Below are 17,610 nucleotides of genomic sequence, written 5' to 3'. Positions count from 1 at the left end.
TACAGTTATCCCATCTCTTCTAACAGGACATATGAAGTATACTGAAATGTGTGTCATTGCTCTTTGTGTTGACTAGTAATGATGAATGGGGATTTGAGTTGCAGAAACAAGAGCAGCAAATAGACAGAGAGCACAACATAGGCCCCAATTTCCAAGAGGGTAAATCGAGAGTTATATTCATTGTCTATGTTGAAAAATAAAATTCTTCCACAATTTAGTGGCTGAAATGACAAAAATTCACATTTACAGAGGCAGATTAGCAGATAGAGCCCAGATAGTCTTGAATGCCTAAGTCCCCTGGTTTAATCCTCAGCAATGCATGTACTGATCTCCTACTCTCTCACTCAATCTTTCTCCCTTACTGCCCCTCAAATAAGAACATCTTTAATAATAAATAAGATATAAATTTATTGTAAAAACAACAATATTTATTTTCTTGTGGTCACTGAAGGTCACAAAATTGAGCACAACTTGGTAGAATTCCTTTGACTCTGGGTCTCTCACAGGACTGGAGCAAGAGCTGCTTCCAGATAACTTATCATGCCCCAGATGTTTGCTGGTTTCTGGAAAAAGACATCAATGTCTTCCTCCAAGTATCTCTTCATAGCCATGATATGATAGCTTTGTTCTTCCAGAGAGAAAGTTCAAAATGAAATCCATAGACAATGAGAAAGGTGACAAAATGAAAGGTAGTCTTTAAAAATCTAACCTTGCCCATGGCATGCCATTTTATTGGTTAAAATAAAGTCACTAAATCCAACTCATAGTCAAGAAAATATTGCAGGAATGCAGAGGTGGTGTGATGATAGAACTTGGGATGCGCAAGCATAATATCTAGAGATTTACTCCATTAGAAAAGCAAAATTCTTTGTGCTCTTTAGTACAAAATGGATGGAACTGAAGGTGATCATTCTAAACAAAATAAATAAAGAAATAAAAGACAACTACAGTATGGTTTCACTCATATGCAGAATCTAAAGAACTGATATACATGCAATAAAACAGAAGAAGACAAACTGTTTCTAAGATTGTGATATCTATGGTGATAATATTTTGGGAAGCGGAAGGATAAGGACAGAGGACATTGGTGGTAGATGGAGATTGGAACTATATCCTGTAATCTTACAATCTGTAACCTATAAAAATAAAAAGTGAAAAAGATAAAAACTAGCATCAGAAGTATAGAGGTCTCAGAAGGAGAGGAGAGAAAGAAGGGAGCAGAAGAACTCATATTTTTGAAACTTCCAGGAGGTGTGGCCATGGAGTAACAGGGAAGAAAACCAATCTCCTCCAAAATGACAAATATCTACAACTGTCAAACTTCACAAAAGTCACAAACTACAGCTAAGACATACACAGAAGCAACTCAGCCTCAGGTGGGTGCTCTTGCCCATGGTTAGGGTGAGAAAAGGTGCAGGGAAGGAAACCAAACAAATAAACAAACAGACAAAAAATTAAGAGCACCAGCAGAGGACTGACCAGTAGTCACAATAACACACAGCACTGATGGTAAAAGAAGAGAACCTTTCAGCTTTGAATCCATAACATCAAGGGCATTAACCTACTGAATTACAGACAAGAACACACCAAAAAAGCAGAAAGCATTGTAGCCAAAAGAAGTCCTGTCTGTTGCCAAAACAGAAAGGTAATTTGCAGCAGATGGTGGCTAAATGGTAAAGTGAGCTCTGATTTACTGAACACAGCTGCAGGCCATCAGCAAACCCTTGAAGCTTCATTTCAGAGTGAAATCATTCAGAGAAACAACATATACACACTACAAGGGGTATAAAGAAATCTCAGGGAAACAACAGGAAACTTGACCCCAACCCCCAATCCTACACAGCTCAACATATAAACAAAGCAAAGCCCAGAGACCACAACAATAGCACCACCTGTTGGCCAGCAATAACCAGCACAATAAATGCGTAAGTAGAAGAATTGAAAAAACTAACTACCAAACCAGATAGATAGCAATTAAACAGTAAGTCTCCAAGAAAATATAAACATCGAGAGATTATCAGAGAAAGACTACAGAAAGGTTATTATGAAGACTCTTCAAGAATCTAAGCATAGTTTGGAGAAGCATATTCAAGAATTGAAAGAGTATTTCACTAAGAAGTTAGGAAACAAACAAAAAGAGCTTCAAAAAAGTTCTCAAAGAAACTAGAAAATATGAAAGAACATTAGTCAGAGTTCACTAAGCATTTAAGAAGCATTAAAGAAAAACAAACAGAATTGCAGAGAAAAGACACTTTGAATGTCATATAAGATCAGGTTGAAGGCCCATGAAGTAGACTCACTCATCCAAAAGAAAGAATATCTAATCTAGAAGATACAATTAGCCCACTCTTTCAATTTAAAGTTGAAGCAGAGGAAAAGCTTCAAAAGAATGAAGCAACTCTCTGTGAAAGTGCAGACTTCATCAAAAGGTCAAATATATGAGTGATTGGAATTCCTGAGGAAGGGTTAAAGGAACAGAGACCATATCGAAGGAAACTTTAACTGAGAGTTTCCGTCACTTAGCCATTCCTCAGAACATATGAATCCAAGAAGCAGAGCACACACCCAGTTACATGAATGCAAAACGACCAACACCAAGGCACATCATCGTAAAACTATAAAATTCAACAAGGAAAACACTTTGCAGACTGATAGGGAAAGGGAAAAAGTTACAAAGATAGTCATCAGGCTATTGTCAGATTTCTCTTCACAAACCCTAAAAGCAAGAAGAGAACGGAAAAACATATTCAAAGTAGTAAAAGAGAGGAAATTCCAGCAAAATTATCCTTCAAATATGAGGGAATAATAAATATCTTTTCAAATATCCAAAAGCTAAAATAATTTTCCAACATCAACTACTTACAATAATTACTTAAAGGAGTCCCACAACACAAGAGGAAGCAAAGGAATACACAATATAGGTGAAATGAAAAGCAGTAGACCAGAACAAAGAAAATGAAAGAACAATAAACAGGAAAAGGGAGGGAATTAATGGACACAGCAGTTCTATAAAATGTTAATTAATCAAGACTAACTTTAAAAAAAGACTTTTTTAGATATATTATGTTAATTGCACTTATTGTAATCACAATACAAAAAAAGGAACAGAGATTTATAGGAAGTACAAGAGAAATCAGTGAGGAACTCATCATAGAAAATCATTTATGTAAAATGACTTCTGTCAAATGGGCAAAGAATCAACAATTTAAAACAAACTCAAAACAAAGAGATTTGTAAGATGATCAAATTCTGACACTAAATTGCAGGTGCTATCATGATTCCATCCTGATTTCACTGGGCAGATGACTTCACCAATGTATTCCAGAACCTCACCTCTCAAGAGCCTTACCCCACTAAAGAAAGTTAGAAACAGGCTGGGGGTGTGGATTAACCTGACAATGTCTGTGTCCAGAAAAAAAGCAATTACAGAAGCCAGACTTTTCACTTCTGTAACCTATAAAGATTTGTTTGTCTAATTCTCAGAGAATAATTAAAGAATAGGTAAATTGCCAATGGAAGGGATGATATGCAGAACTCTGGTAGTGGAATTGCATGAAACTGCACCCCTCTTATCCTAGTCTTGTCAATCATTACTAAATAAAATTTTTTTAAAAACCTTCAGATAAAACTTCAATATATATTTGGTTATATATAACCAAAATATATGAAGAACTCACAACAATGTGATTTCACTCATAAATCTACCATAAATAACTGAAATACATGAACTTGGCTTAAACAATGTAGTCAAACTGTCACTAAGACATTGTGAAACTATGGTGGTTATTCTTAGGGAGAAGAGTGAGAGCCAAGGGTGAGAGGGTGTCGTGTCAGGAAATTGTGAGGGTGTGGTTGAGCTTGGCAAGGCTTGACCTGAGGAGTGCGTGTATCCTGTCAGTCTCCCTCTCTCTACAGAGAGGTTGAGCAAGGAGGTATAGGAGTAACTCCAAAGGTTTACCCCGTCTTATCAGACTCCCTGCCTCACAAAACACCCTGCATTCCTGATACTATGGCCAATAGATAAAAAGAAAGGGGGAGATGCCGGGAAATTGTGAGGATGTGGTTGAGCTCTACAGGGTTAACAAAGCACCCTGCATTTCTGATGCTATGGCCTATCTACATAATCATTGTTTTCTCGTGGTGCATCCCGTGAGTACCCATTCATTGGCGATCCTTCCTAGCCGACTGAATCCACATGGATCCCAGTCACTTTCAAAGCCAGCAACAAGCAGCTCTTGACAGCTTTCAACCTGACCTGTTGACTGGCTACGGAAGAAGGGCAAACGCTAGAAGAAGAAGAATTGTTTTGCCTGAAAGATCCCCACCCTTTCCATTCCTTTGATCTATGTTCTTTCTACCCTCAAGACCCTCCCTGCCTCCAGGGTATTATTAATCCCACCAGTTAAAACCCTAACAATAGTTGCTAAGGATGTTCCTACCTTTCCAGCCCTTTTGCCTTTCTCTACCCCTTTCCTAGCCATTTCCGTTTCCGACTTGCCACTTCTGGGTCTGCCCTTTAAAAGCCTTGGCTCTCTGATCAATAAAGATTTGCATTGCCTCTTCACCACGTGTTTGGCTCCTGAGTCATCTCCCTCGCATTGCTGAGTGAGCAGCAGCCCTGGCTGGCTCTGGTCAAGTTCTCTCCAACCCAGGGAGTACGCGCCTGGGAAAAGGCACCCTGTTGCTAGCCCGGCAAGAGGGGAGACATAGAACTGTGGTGGTAGGTGTGGGTGCTATGTGCTATTACTTCTGTGTAATCTTGTGATCTTATAAATTACTGTTAAATCACTAATACTTTTTTAATATATACATCTATCCCTGGTATTTCATATACCAGAATGATACTCTGGTTCAGTCATTTTCTTTATATATCTCATTAAAAAATCACAAAAAGAAGGAGAGAGGCAAAAAGAATACCTCGGGTAGAGTCCCTGCCATGAACACAACTAAGGTTTGAATACAAGTACCACATAGGAGTGTGGTGGCACTAGAGAAAGCTGTGGTGTTGTGTTGTCACTCTTTGGTAGTGTTTAGGTAGAACCAAATGAAAGACCTGCTAACTTCCAGGCTACATCACATAATAGCTTTATAATACAATGAAAATGCAAATATCATTATTGGAAGTTCATAGTCTAGAAATCCATAATATCATATGTAAAAGGTTAATTGGATATATAATAAGTAGATGTAAAAACTCCGTAATAAGTTTGATGTTAAATATAGAAAGAACAACAAGTGTTGATGCTGGGGTTTGCTTTAGTTTTTCAGCTTGACAAGATTAGCTGAATTGATATTACCCAGTGTTTGGAAGCATATGGAGGAAAGACACTCTCATACCCCTTTGAAAGGAGAATAATGGGTATGAAATTTTGGCAAGCAATTTGGCAGCACCTATAAAAAGTGAAACTTGTGCAGCCTTGTTGATCTTCTTCTGGGAATTCAACCTAAGAAAGAATCAGACATGCACACAGAGAAGTGTATGGATAGTCATTACTGTGTCACTGAAAACAAATCAATAGATAATTAGGTAGACAAACAGTCACAGTGGCTTCAAATGATATGTAGGTTAAATAAATTAGAGATTGGACAAAATACAGGTATCTACTGAAATTGGCAATTTATATCTGTCTTTATTGACAAGGAATAATCTCAGTAGCATGCTGGAAGAAAAAAGGACTACGAAGAATACACAAAGAGTACAAAAATAATTGGAAAGTTTTATTATAAAAGGTTGACTTTGGTTTCTTGTGATTTAAATTTTTTTCTTTTTTCTGTATTTGCTAACATTTTTTATAATAAGTATGCATAGATCCCATAACAAGCACTAGGCAACTGAAGTTAATTGTGTTCCATTGCTTCTCTTTTAGGAATATGGCCATTAAGTTAAATAGAGTGACTAATTTTACTTTTTCACTTCTAAAGGAAAGGCCAACATGATAACCATTCATCCCTAGCTTATGAAATATCATGGAGTTACCATTTGTATTGAACAAAAGGGCTTGAGGTTTTCAACAACTTTTCTTTTGGCCAGAGCACTAGCATTGCTATTGTAAGTAGAAGATCTAAGAACACTTTAAGAAGTTGAACCACTAATGAACCACTTTTCCCACTCACAACCCATATTTGAGTTACCTAGGAAAGCACTGTTCCCAAATAATGACTTGTTTTAAAATTGTAGTAATTATCTTGAAAATGATTCATTAAACTTTGAGCACTTGATATTTCAGCCCTTTCTGTATCTGGAGCTTTCCAGTCCCAGATTCAGCTACAAAATGGGTTTCTTTCACCCTGAACCCAAGCCAAGAAGACATCTGTGCCCTCAGCCCTTCCAATATACTCCATCTGCTTATTTTCCCAAGTCCAAAGCAATATGGAATTTACAATGCTGGCATTTGTATATATCTTTAAGTTGTGTGATTTTCTAAAATGTGGCTTTTCTAGAGTTACAACTTATAGGTAAATCCTAGTACTTGTGAATTCCCATTTGGATAACAATAATTGGAAATTAAGTTGGAACTATTGCTTCAATTAACATCAACACCAAAAGTTACCTGCACTATAAGTCTATGAAATAAGCATGCCATCACAACACATTCTAGTCAAACAATTTTCTGATGTTAAGTTAAACCAGCATCTTTAAATAGAATACAATGGTGTCTTTGGAATAAAGGGAGCATTTGTCTGGCATTTAGCTTGCCATGCATAAAAGACATGGGTCAGGCTCTCCTTTTGACGAATTGTACCTAAAGAACAAATCTTAGAAACAATAAATATATCATATTTCTATTCCATAAGGGAATAGAAAAATAGCCTACTCACTGATCTTCTGTTTTGTAAATAGAAGAAAATTTTAAAAAACTCATATTTACAGAAAAAGAGAAATTTGTTTTCATCATTAGATAGCATTCTCTCATAATATTTCAAGTTATCATGAGACAATTTGATGTGGATTAATGTTTGTCTGGTTTTTATCACCTACATGAAAAGAGTATCAGTGCTAAAATGGGTATGGGAGACAACCTATGATTTTAATTATTCTAAACAATCTTGTGCTTTAGTACACAAAGATAACAGTTACCACACTGTTAAACACTTAACTGATACACAAGTCCAGACAGAGATAAAAAGTTTAATTCCAAAGGAATAATACACTTAGGGGAAAAAAAAACTGTTGTCATGGTGTTTTGAAACAAATTAATGAAACACAAGTTAGCAATGAAGATGTGAAAGCTTACATAGAAACATAATTGAAGGCATAGTTCTAATTTCTCAGTCTTTATCTTCCAAGCTAATTAGGTTTAATATCCCAAATATATTTAATAAGTTTATCCACCAACTTATATTTAATACTACCTTTACAATAGGCCACAGCTCCATTATTTCATATATATACTCAGAGAATCTTCTCTTCCTAAAAGTCCTTCTTACTATAATGAAATGTTTAAAACTTTATAGTCACCAAAATTCATTTGTGTGCGCAGCTCCATTCTCTTGCTTCATGTTTAATACAACCTGGGTTTGGAATTGCTACACTAAATCCATTCAAGTACTCTGAACTTGAGCTCTGAAGATTTGTTATGGTTAGAAAAGTAGGAGAGAGAAATAAAGGGGCCAAAGGATTGACTTTTATCCTAACTTTGTGTTTGGAAAGTTAATGTATTCAGAGTTTCTTTCTGGTCATAGGATCAACTAACCAATATAGTTCACCACTAGACACAAAGGCAGACATTTCTTTATCAGATTTCTTTTGTGACTCTGTTCTGGCAGCTGGATTTTCCTGATTTCCTGGATTTCCCTACATGTTATGACTCATTTCCCCATGCCCACGCCTCAGGAAAACTGGCTACTTATTGTTCTCTGGTCTTACAACAACACCCCTTCTGGACCTTACTTCTCTAACTCCTACATTTATTTTTTATTTTATTGTAACTTTTGTCACTGCTGGATATCACCAACACAAGCCAACTTAAAAATTTTTTTTCTTTATTGGGGGATTAATGTTTTACAGTAGACAGTAAATACAATAGTTTGTACATGCATAATATTTCTCAAGTTTTCCACACAGCAATACAACCCCCACTAGGTCGTCTTCTGCCATCATGTTCCAAGACCAACTTTTTCAGATAAAGACAGAGAAACAGAGGTAGAGAGGGGAAAATGACATGGTACCAAACTTCCTCCAGTGTGGTGGAAGTTGGGCTAGGACCTGGGTGGAGCATACCACACTTTATAAGATTTGTTCCCATAGTCAATTTGCAATTCATAATATTCACAGTGTCTCTGCTAGGTGGTTGGACTCTAAGTGGCATGGAATTTGCCTGAATCTAATCATAATTAATCCAACCAAGAAGACCAAAATGGAAACTTGAGTATGCAAATGAAGACACTTGAAAGCTTGTGAGATCACAGAGAGTGATAATCCTAAGGAAGGGAGGAGTTAGGATAGACACAAAAGCTGATATACACCCACAGCTTCAATTAGTTGATTAATGCACAGCCATCCTCAAAACCCTTCCCTCTTGCCTATATAGCTTTCCAACTCACCGATTTTGCCCAGTCTAGCTAATGTAAGAAGAGCAAAAGTCTGCAAGGAGACCTCAAGCAACACTATTCTGCTTTCTGAGAGAAAAGAAGAGGGAAGTTGCAAACAGAGCTTCATCTTCTCTTACTATCTTTAATTAATCAGTGATGCCTATAGTTATGACAGTCTTTTTTATTTTTTACATTTATCTTAAAACTATAGTGCAAAGAACATGATGAGAGGGCAAAAAAAATAATAATGCTAAGAATGAAAGAACAGAGAAATGCTGCAGGATCCTTGATGAGATCAATGAACTTCCAGGTGTAGTCTAAAACTCCCTATCTTTGTTTCCTATTGAATAAGCAATAAATATCTTTATAATAAAGTCAATGTGATTTGCATTTTCTGTTACTTGTAACTATATACACTACTTATCTATGTAATGGTCCACCTTCTTTAATCACTAAAAAAGAAAATGATATCCTAAAAATTATTAAGGGGGTGAGGCAGTGGCACATCTACTTAAGTGCTACATTACAATGTGCAAGGACCTTGGTTCAAACCCCTGGTTCCCACTTGCAGGGGAAAGCTTTACAAGTGGTGAAGCAGTGCTACAGGTCGCTCTCTGTCTCTTTCCTTCTCTCTATCATTCCCTCTCCTCTCAATTTCTAGCTGTCTCTACCCAGTAATAACTGAATAAAAATAATTTAAAAAATGATTAGACACTACTATATTTTTGTCATATAATACACTTTTTAACATATATTCTTTTATTTAATTGTGAAGTGGTTATTACGTACCTACTGTAGAGAAGGAAATTGGGACATAGACATTTACAAACCAGTATCAATTAATTTGCAAATTGGGACATAGACATTTACAAACCAGTATCAATTAATTTGCAAATTTGACCAGTATCAATTAATTTGCAAAGTCATAATTTGAATGCTCTGAGAAAAAAAAACAGTTTTTTATGTTTATTTATTCCCCTTTGTTGCCGTTGTTTTTTTGTTGTAGTTATTGTAAGGGAAGACAGAGAGGGGGAGAGAAAGATGGGCACCTGCAGACCTGCTTCACCACCTGTGAAGCAACTCCCCTGCAGGTGGGGAGCCAGGACTTGAACCCAGATCCTTACATTGGTTCTTGCGCTTTGCACCACATGTGCTTAACCCGCTGCGCTACCGCCCGACTCCCCCAGTTTATTTTTTTAACTATATCATAATAAGACATGCTATTTATCCTTTAAGTTACCTTATGCAGGTGCCTAGGAAGATAGTATGTAGGTTTTTGATATAGATGTAGGTCTTTGCCTCAACGTTTATGGGACAAAAATGATATGAACAACTAATATGTAACAACCAGAGAAAACTAACAAACAAAACAATTTTTCTTAGAAGACACTAAGTTCTTCATCAAAGGAAGCATTCATATTTAAATGAGACATATGGTCATCTGGGGTTATAATATAAACAAATTCCAACAGTAAGTAGCAGAGTGACTGAACAATTCCTATGAATTTCTAGAAATGGCAAGACATTCTATTTTATTCTGACTACCACAGGTTTCTGATGTTGTCCCCAGGTGAGATAGCAAAGATCTTTCCATTTTCTGAATGGAAAATAAACATCTGTATAAATTTCATGCCTAACCATAAGGAAAAAAATGAGTGGCAACTCATTGTGTTGGCAAAATTGTACCATCACTGTTTAGTGATTATATGCTGATATATGTATCAAACAAGAACAAATTTCTGATTTACCAAGACTATACACTTTCTTACCTAATAATAAACTAAAAGACAATATAATCCTAGCAAAGCATGAAAGAAAGAAAGTTCTTCCTCTTTGACTGGATTTTCTGACATAAGGATCCATTTTATACAACCAGAACTGTATTTGTAGAGAGTGCTGATATTTCTTTCCAGGTTCAGAGTAAAGATCAACAAGAGCAGAGACCTGGAAGACAAAGAAAGCATTTTTAATATTCATTTCCAATGATAATTCTGGAAATAATTTATTTACCTTTAGAGACTCTCCAGCAAAATTTCAGTGAAATTTATAATCTTCCTGATACACTGACAGAATTCCTTCTTTCTGCTTATAACACATAGACTTTGAGCTTGTTGAACTTAATCTATAGTACATGACTGGCAACTAAAAGCTAGAACAAAAAAGTTTTATTGAGGGCCAGCCAGTGGCACACTTGGTTAAGCACAGACATCACAGTGCACAAGGACCAGGTTCAAGCCCTAGTCCTTAACTGATGTTGGGAATGTAAATTGGTCCAACCCCTATGGAGAACAGTCTGGAGAACACTCAGAAAGCTAGAAATTGACCTACCCTATGATCCTGCAATTACTCTCCTGGGAATATATTCTAAGGAATCCAACAAAAAGATTTGTGTACACCTATGTTCTCAGGAGCATAATTTGTAATAGCCAAAACCTGGAAGCAACCCAGGCATCCAACAACAGATGAGTGGCTGAGCAAGTTATGGTATATATACACAATGGAATACTATTCCTATTTAAAATGATAACATCACCATTTTCAGCCCATCTAGGATGGAGCTTGAATAAATCATGTTAACTGAAATAAGTCAGGAACAGAAGGATGAATATGAGATGATCTTACTCTCAGGCAGAAGTTGAAAAGCAAGATCAGAAGATAAAACACAAGTAGAATTTGAACTGTAGTTAGTGTATTGCACCAAAGTAAAATATTCTGTTTTGGGTAGGGGGAGAGTACAGGACCAAAAAGGATGACAGAGGACCTAGTGGGGGTTGTATTGTTACGTGGAAAACTGAGAAACGTTATGCATGTACAGACCACTGTATTTAATATTGAGTGCAAAACATTAATTCCCCAATAAAGAAATTGGAAAAGAAAGTCTTTCACTTTTTTGGTTAGGTTTATTCCTAGATATTTTATTGTTTTTGTGGCTATAATAAAAGGAATTGATTTCTGGATTGCATCTTCTTCTTAGTGTTTGCATAGAGAAATACCACTGACTTTTGAGTGCTAATTTTGTAGCCTGACACATTCTTGTATTGCCTGATGATTTCCAAAAGCTTCTTGCTGGATTCTTTAGGTTTTTCTATGTATACTATCATGTCCTCTACAAATAGGGAGAGTTTGATTTCTTCTCTTCCTATCTGTATCTCTTTAATTCGTAGCTCCTGCCTGATTGCTATGGCAAGAATCTTCTGGTGATAGTGGGCAGCCCTGTCTAATGCCTGATCTAAGGAGAAATGCTTCCTGTTTTTCATCATTGAGTATGATGTTGGTTATAGGTTTGCTAGATATAGACTCCACTATCTTGAGTAATTTTCATCTGTTCACATTTTTTGTAGTGTTTTGATCATAAAGCGATGTTGTATTTTGTCAAAGGCTTTCTCTGCATCTATTGATATGACCATGTGGTTTTTGGTCTTGCATTTATTATTGTGGTGGATCACATTGATTGATTTACATATATTAAATCAATCTTGCATCCCTGGGATAAATCCTACTTGGTCATGATGAACAATCTTTTTTTTTTAAAGGTTTTTTTTTTATATTTAGTTATTCATTTTTTTTGCCCTTGTTGTTTTATTGTTGTAGCTATTATTGATGTTGTTGTTGTTGAATAAGACAGAAAGATATGGAGAGAGGAGGGGAAGATAGAGAGAAGAAGAGAAAGATAGATACCTGCAGACCTGTTTCACTGCTTGTGAAGTGACTCCCCTGCAGGTGGGGAGCCAGTTGCTCAAACTGGGATCCTTATGCCAGTCCTTGTGCTTTGCACCACCTGCACTTAACCCACTGCACTACTGCCCGGACTCCTGATGAACAATCTTTTTAATATACTGCTATATCTGGTTGGCTAGAATTTTGTTCAATATTTTAGCATCTATGTTCATCAGAGATATTGGTCTGTAGTTTTCTTTTTGGTTGTGGCCCTGTCTGTTTTTGGTATCAGAGTGATGCTGGCCCCATAGAAGCTGGAAGGGAATATTCCACTGTCTTCAATCATCTAGAAGACTTTTAAAAGGAGAGGTATTAATTCTTCCTTGAAGGTTTTGTAAAACTCATATGAAAAACCATCTGGTCCAGAAATTTTATTTTTAGGAAGGTTTTTTATAACTATTTCAATTTCGTTAGCTGTGATGGGCCTGTTCATATAATCTAGTTCCTCTTTATTTAACCTTGGAAGTACATGGGTATCTAGGAACTCATCCATTTATTCAAGGTTCTCTAGCTTGATGGCATATAGTTGTTCATAGAAGCCTTGCATGATGTGTTGAATTTCTGTGGTGTCTGTTGTGATATCTCCTCTTTCATTTATGATCCAATTTATTTGGATCTTCTCCCTTTTTTGTTTTGTGAGTCTGGCCAAATCTATGAGCTTCCCTCTCTATACTGCCTTAGTTGTATCTCAAATACTTTGATAGCTTGTGTCTTCATTTTCATTGAACTCTCAAAACATTTTGATTTCTTTATTTCCTCTTGGACCCAGCAGTTAAGTAGTATACTGTTGAGCTTCCACACTTTGGGACTATTTTTAATCTTTTGTTAAATGTTAAATGTTAGTTTAATTCCACTGTGGTCTGAGAAGATGCTTGGAATGATTTAAATGTTCTTGAATTTTCTGATGCTGTCTTTGTGCCCTAACATATGGTCTATCCTTGAGAATTACCCATAGACTTGAGTAGAATGTTTTCCAGTTTCTTGGGTTGAATGATTCTTAAAATGTTCAATAGTTATAGTTTATCTATATCCTCATTTAGCTCCTTCATGTCTTTATTGATTTTCTGCCTGGATGATCTGTCAAGTAGAGAGAGTGGGGTATTGTAGTCCCCTACTATTACTGTGCTGCTGTTAATATATTGCTGTAGCTCTTTCAGTGGATATTTTATGTATTTAGATGACTTCTCATTGGGTACATAGATGTTAATAATTGTTAAGTCCTCTTGGTTTATAGATCCTCTGAGCATTAAGTAATGTCCATCTGCTGCAAGCAAGAAATTAGAGCAAGGACTCACTCAGAGAACATGTCGGGGTTAAACAATATTTTTTTTAATTTATTTTAGATGTCAGAGAAAGGTCATACAATTCACACAACACACAGTCAACCTGATACATTCTCCTTACTTAATAGCTGTACACAGGTAAGGCTCACGATGTAGTCACTACCCGCTATGTTGCTGGGGAGGAGGTGCTTTGTCTGCTGGTGCAACCTTATGAGTGAGGGTCCCTGAAAGCTAGGGAAGCAGTTACTTAGCCTAGCTGTGTATGCTTTAAGTATTTAGCAGCACTGGCAGCATCCCGGTCAGTAATGGTGTAAGTGCTTCATCCAGCTGGTTTCTGAGTCTTTACTTACACTTAGCTTCCCTCTGGTTTCAAAGTTATATCTCCATTGGCCAATCAGGTTCGGGTTGAGTCTTATCCTATGTATACATGTGTTTCTGTCTTTATCACACTATGCACTATGCACTTTATCACACTATGCAGGTGCACTATGGTTACTATAGTTACTTCAGTTACATGTTCACTACACCATTCCTATCTTTTTAAACTTTATTTATTTTAAAGTCTATCATGTCATATATGAGAATAGCTGTTCCTGCACCTTTTTGTGGGACATTGGCTTGATTGGAATGATAGTTTTCCATCCTTTCACTTTGAGTCTATGCTTGTCTTATTGAGTTAGATGGGTTTCCAGTAGATAGCAAATACTTGGGTTGTGTTTTCTCATCCATATTCCTACTCTGTGACTTTTAATAGGTGAATTCAGGCTATTGACCTTTATTGATATCATAGAATGAAGATATTTTAATGCTATTCTTGTAGATTTTTAGAGTGTTCTGATAGGTGGCATATTTATGGTGGTCTGACAGTTATAGGAGACCTTTCAGAACTTCTTTCAGGGCAGGTTTGGTGATAGTTGATTCCTTAAACTGTTGCTTGTCTGAGAAGGTTTTTATGCCTCCATCTAGTCTGAATGACAGTCTAGCAGGATACAGTAGTCTTGGTTGAAAACCTTTCTCATTGAGCACTCAATAGATATCTTGCCATTTTCTTCTGGTCTGTAGTGTTTGTGTGGAGAATTCTGCTGCTAATTTTATGGGTTTTCCTCTGTAGGTGACTGTTTTTTTTTCTTGCAGCCTTCATGGTACTTTCTTTATCCTTATTCCTTTCCATTCTAAATATGATGTATCTTTGTGTCTTTAAGTCTGGGTTAATTGTTTTTGGGACCCTCTGGGCTTCTTGAACTTTTATGTCTTTAATATTGTCTAGACTAGAGAAGTTCTCAGCTATTATGTCCTGAAGAATGCTTTCTTCCTCTCCCTTTCTTTCTTCCACTGGTAAGCCAATATTGCTTTTATTATTTCTTTTGAAATCATCCCATAGGTCTCTGTTGTTGTTTCTAGCATCTCTTAATCTCTTTTTGATATCTCTTACTTCTTTTTTAGTTGTATCTAATTCGTCCTCAGTCTTGCTAATTCTGTCTTCAGCCTCATTTATTCTATTCTCTCTCCCCTCTACTATTTTCTGGAGTTCATCTATTTTGTTACCCTGTTCTAATACAGTTTTAACTTGTTCAGCTAGTTGTGTTCTTAGCTCAGCTATTTCAGCTTTCAGCTCTCTAATAACCTTGAGATAATTAGTGTTTTCTTCCAGAGTCTCATTTGTTGTTTCTGCTTTTCTGATGACAATTCTTTCAAACTTTTTGCTCACTCCTGTGACTATTTCCTTAACAAGCGTTTGGATGTTAACCTCTCTATTTTGTGGTTCAGCCTTTGAGGGGCTTTTAGCTTGAACTTATCCTGGTTCATTTCTTCAATATTTCTTCTTGTTGGATAAACCATTTTATATAGGATATTATGAGGTCCTTCTCTCAGTACTTTTCAAATTAATAATCACTTTTGCCTGGTTTGACTTGTGTCTAAGAAAGAAAGGTACTTAAAGAGTTCACAGTTGTGGAACTTAACAGTTGTTTCAATATTATTTCAATCCCTGAGTTGGAGCACAGTTTCTGTTAAAACCTCTTTTGTTCTTTTTCTTCCCTGTAGGCTATGAGAGGCTAAGAGCTTTTAAACTATAAGTAGGCCTCTTTGCTTAATCACTGACTCCTGACCAAGAGATAAAGCAGGGTGGGGAAGAGATAGTACAGTGGCTATGCAAAGAGGCCCTCACACCCCAAGGATCCAAAGTTCCAGCCTCAATTTAGTTTCTCTCAAGCTGGGCAGCACTGCTGGTCCCTGTGAGTTTCTAAACAAGACCCATTGATATTCTGTAGGTTCTGAGGCAATTATTCACCATGTTCTCATCAGGAGAACAATGTGGAAAGGCTCCCACTATATAGCCTCACTGCTAGGTCACTGAGGTGTATCTCTTCTCCTGAGTTTCCTGCTCAGTTCTCTGTTCCCAGATGTCAGCACAGGGCCTCCCCCCTGCTGCTCCAGCCTCTGAGAGCAGTAACAATGGATACTCACAGTTGCATTTGGTGAGTCTTAGTGGAGTCCTCTCCTCCCTTCAGCAGTCTTTTTTTTGGTAAGACATGCTGGAGGTGGTGCCTCAACTGGTAGACTACTGAAATGTTACCAGCCACTCAGTCTCATCTTAGGATTCTCCCTGTCCACAAGCCACACATGTTTGCACTCACCGGTGGTATGGTGGATTCCTAAAGTCATTCTAGTCCTTCCTTTTTGTGGTCACAGGTGGTCTCCTTTGGTATTCCTAGTTGACCAGGCAGAGCAGAGGAGAGAAATGCAGCTGCTGCTGCTCCATAGCCCCACCTCTGCTTTCAAGCCCTCTTTTATTTTTAAGTCTCAAACCAAGTGTCTTTCCTTTGTGCATTAATTCACTACTTAGTCGTATATCAGGTATACTTTCTTTTTTACATTCTTTACCATTTTAAATGATGTGTATTAATTTTCTTGGTTATGTATATTTCTGCCTCTTCTCTTTGTAGTATCACCTTTATCTATCTGTGTTATGTCAAGTTTCTCAAAGAGTTTGGCATTCAGTAAGTACTAGTGAAATGATGGAGAAGAAAGACAGATAGTGAACAATTGAGTAAAAGGTTCATGGAGAGCTGGGAAGATGATGTTAGAGCACAGAACTTGTTTGCCTGAGCCCCCAGATTCAAACCCTAGCAATATTATACAACAAAGCTAATCAGTGCTCTATTCTCTCTCTCCTCTCTCTCCCTCTCTCCTTCCCTCTCTCTCTCTTTTATAAAAATAAAAGAATAAATATTTTATTAAGTAAAATGCTAAAAAAAAAAAAAGCTTTATGGAGATGACTTAATCAAGATCAGTCTTGAACTATGATTAAATATTTGATAATTGAAGACATTAAGGACCGGGGAAGGTTGCAGTAATAAGCAGCATAAAAATCATGAAAATACTATATATAAGTAATAAGGGAAAGTAGGTCAGTGAAACTTAAGAAACAGTAATTTCTACATAATGTGATTAGTGTTCTTTCTGATCCACTCACAATGGTCATTTGAAACAGACAGGAAATAGAGCAGAAGAGGAAACATTAGTTAATTTATCATAGGTTAGTGACTTCACTTGTCAATTATCTTTTCAGTTTAAAGAACTATACAAATACTATATGAGTATGTTTTGGGTAGCAAAAGAATGCAGAAATGTTATAATTCCGTGAAATTCAAAATGAAGCACTAGCTCCATGCTTGTCATTTCACCCTGCCCTATTCTTTGTTCCCTTCCCAGAATTAAACATTCTCAAGCTTTGCCCATACATTTGCATGCTCAAAGGACACTTGTGTGTCCATATACACACATCCACTCACTCTCATTTATCATTTCCTGCTTAGAAAGTGGGACTGAAGGGTGCCATATTTGGCAGAAGAATCTGTGGAATCTCAGCACATTGTACACATGAAGAACTTGACTTAAAAGGCCCATACAAAAATTCTTCAATCTCTATTTGTTTTTGGAATTGGCTTTTCCTGAACCACCCTCATCCTATCCTCATGTAATAAACTTCCTTCAATCTGAAAGTCCACAGACCACAGCCATTCGGGCAAAAAGAATTTCCTGAGTTCCTCTGTACTCAGTGTAACATGAGGCTACA

Source organism: Erinaceus europaeus, chromosome 2 (assembly GCF_950295315.1).
Source record: "Erinaceus europaeus chromosome 2, mEriEur2.1, whole genome shotgun sequence".
Taxonomy (NCBI): domain Eukaryota; kingdom Metazoa; phylum Chordata; class Mammalia; order Eulipotyphla; family Erinaceidae; genus Erinaceus; species Erinaceus europaeus.
Note: the sequence above shows the minus strand (reverse complement) of the source record.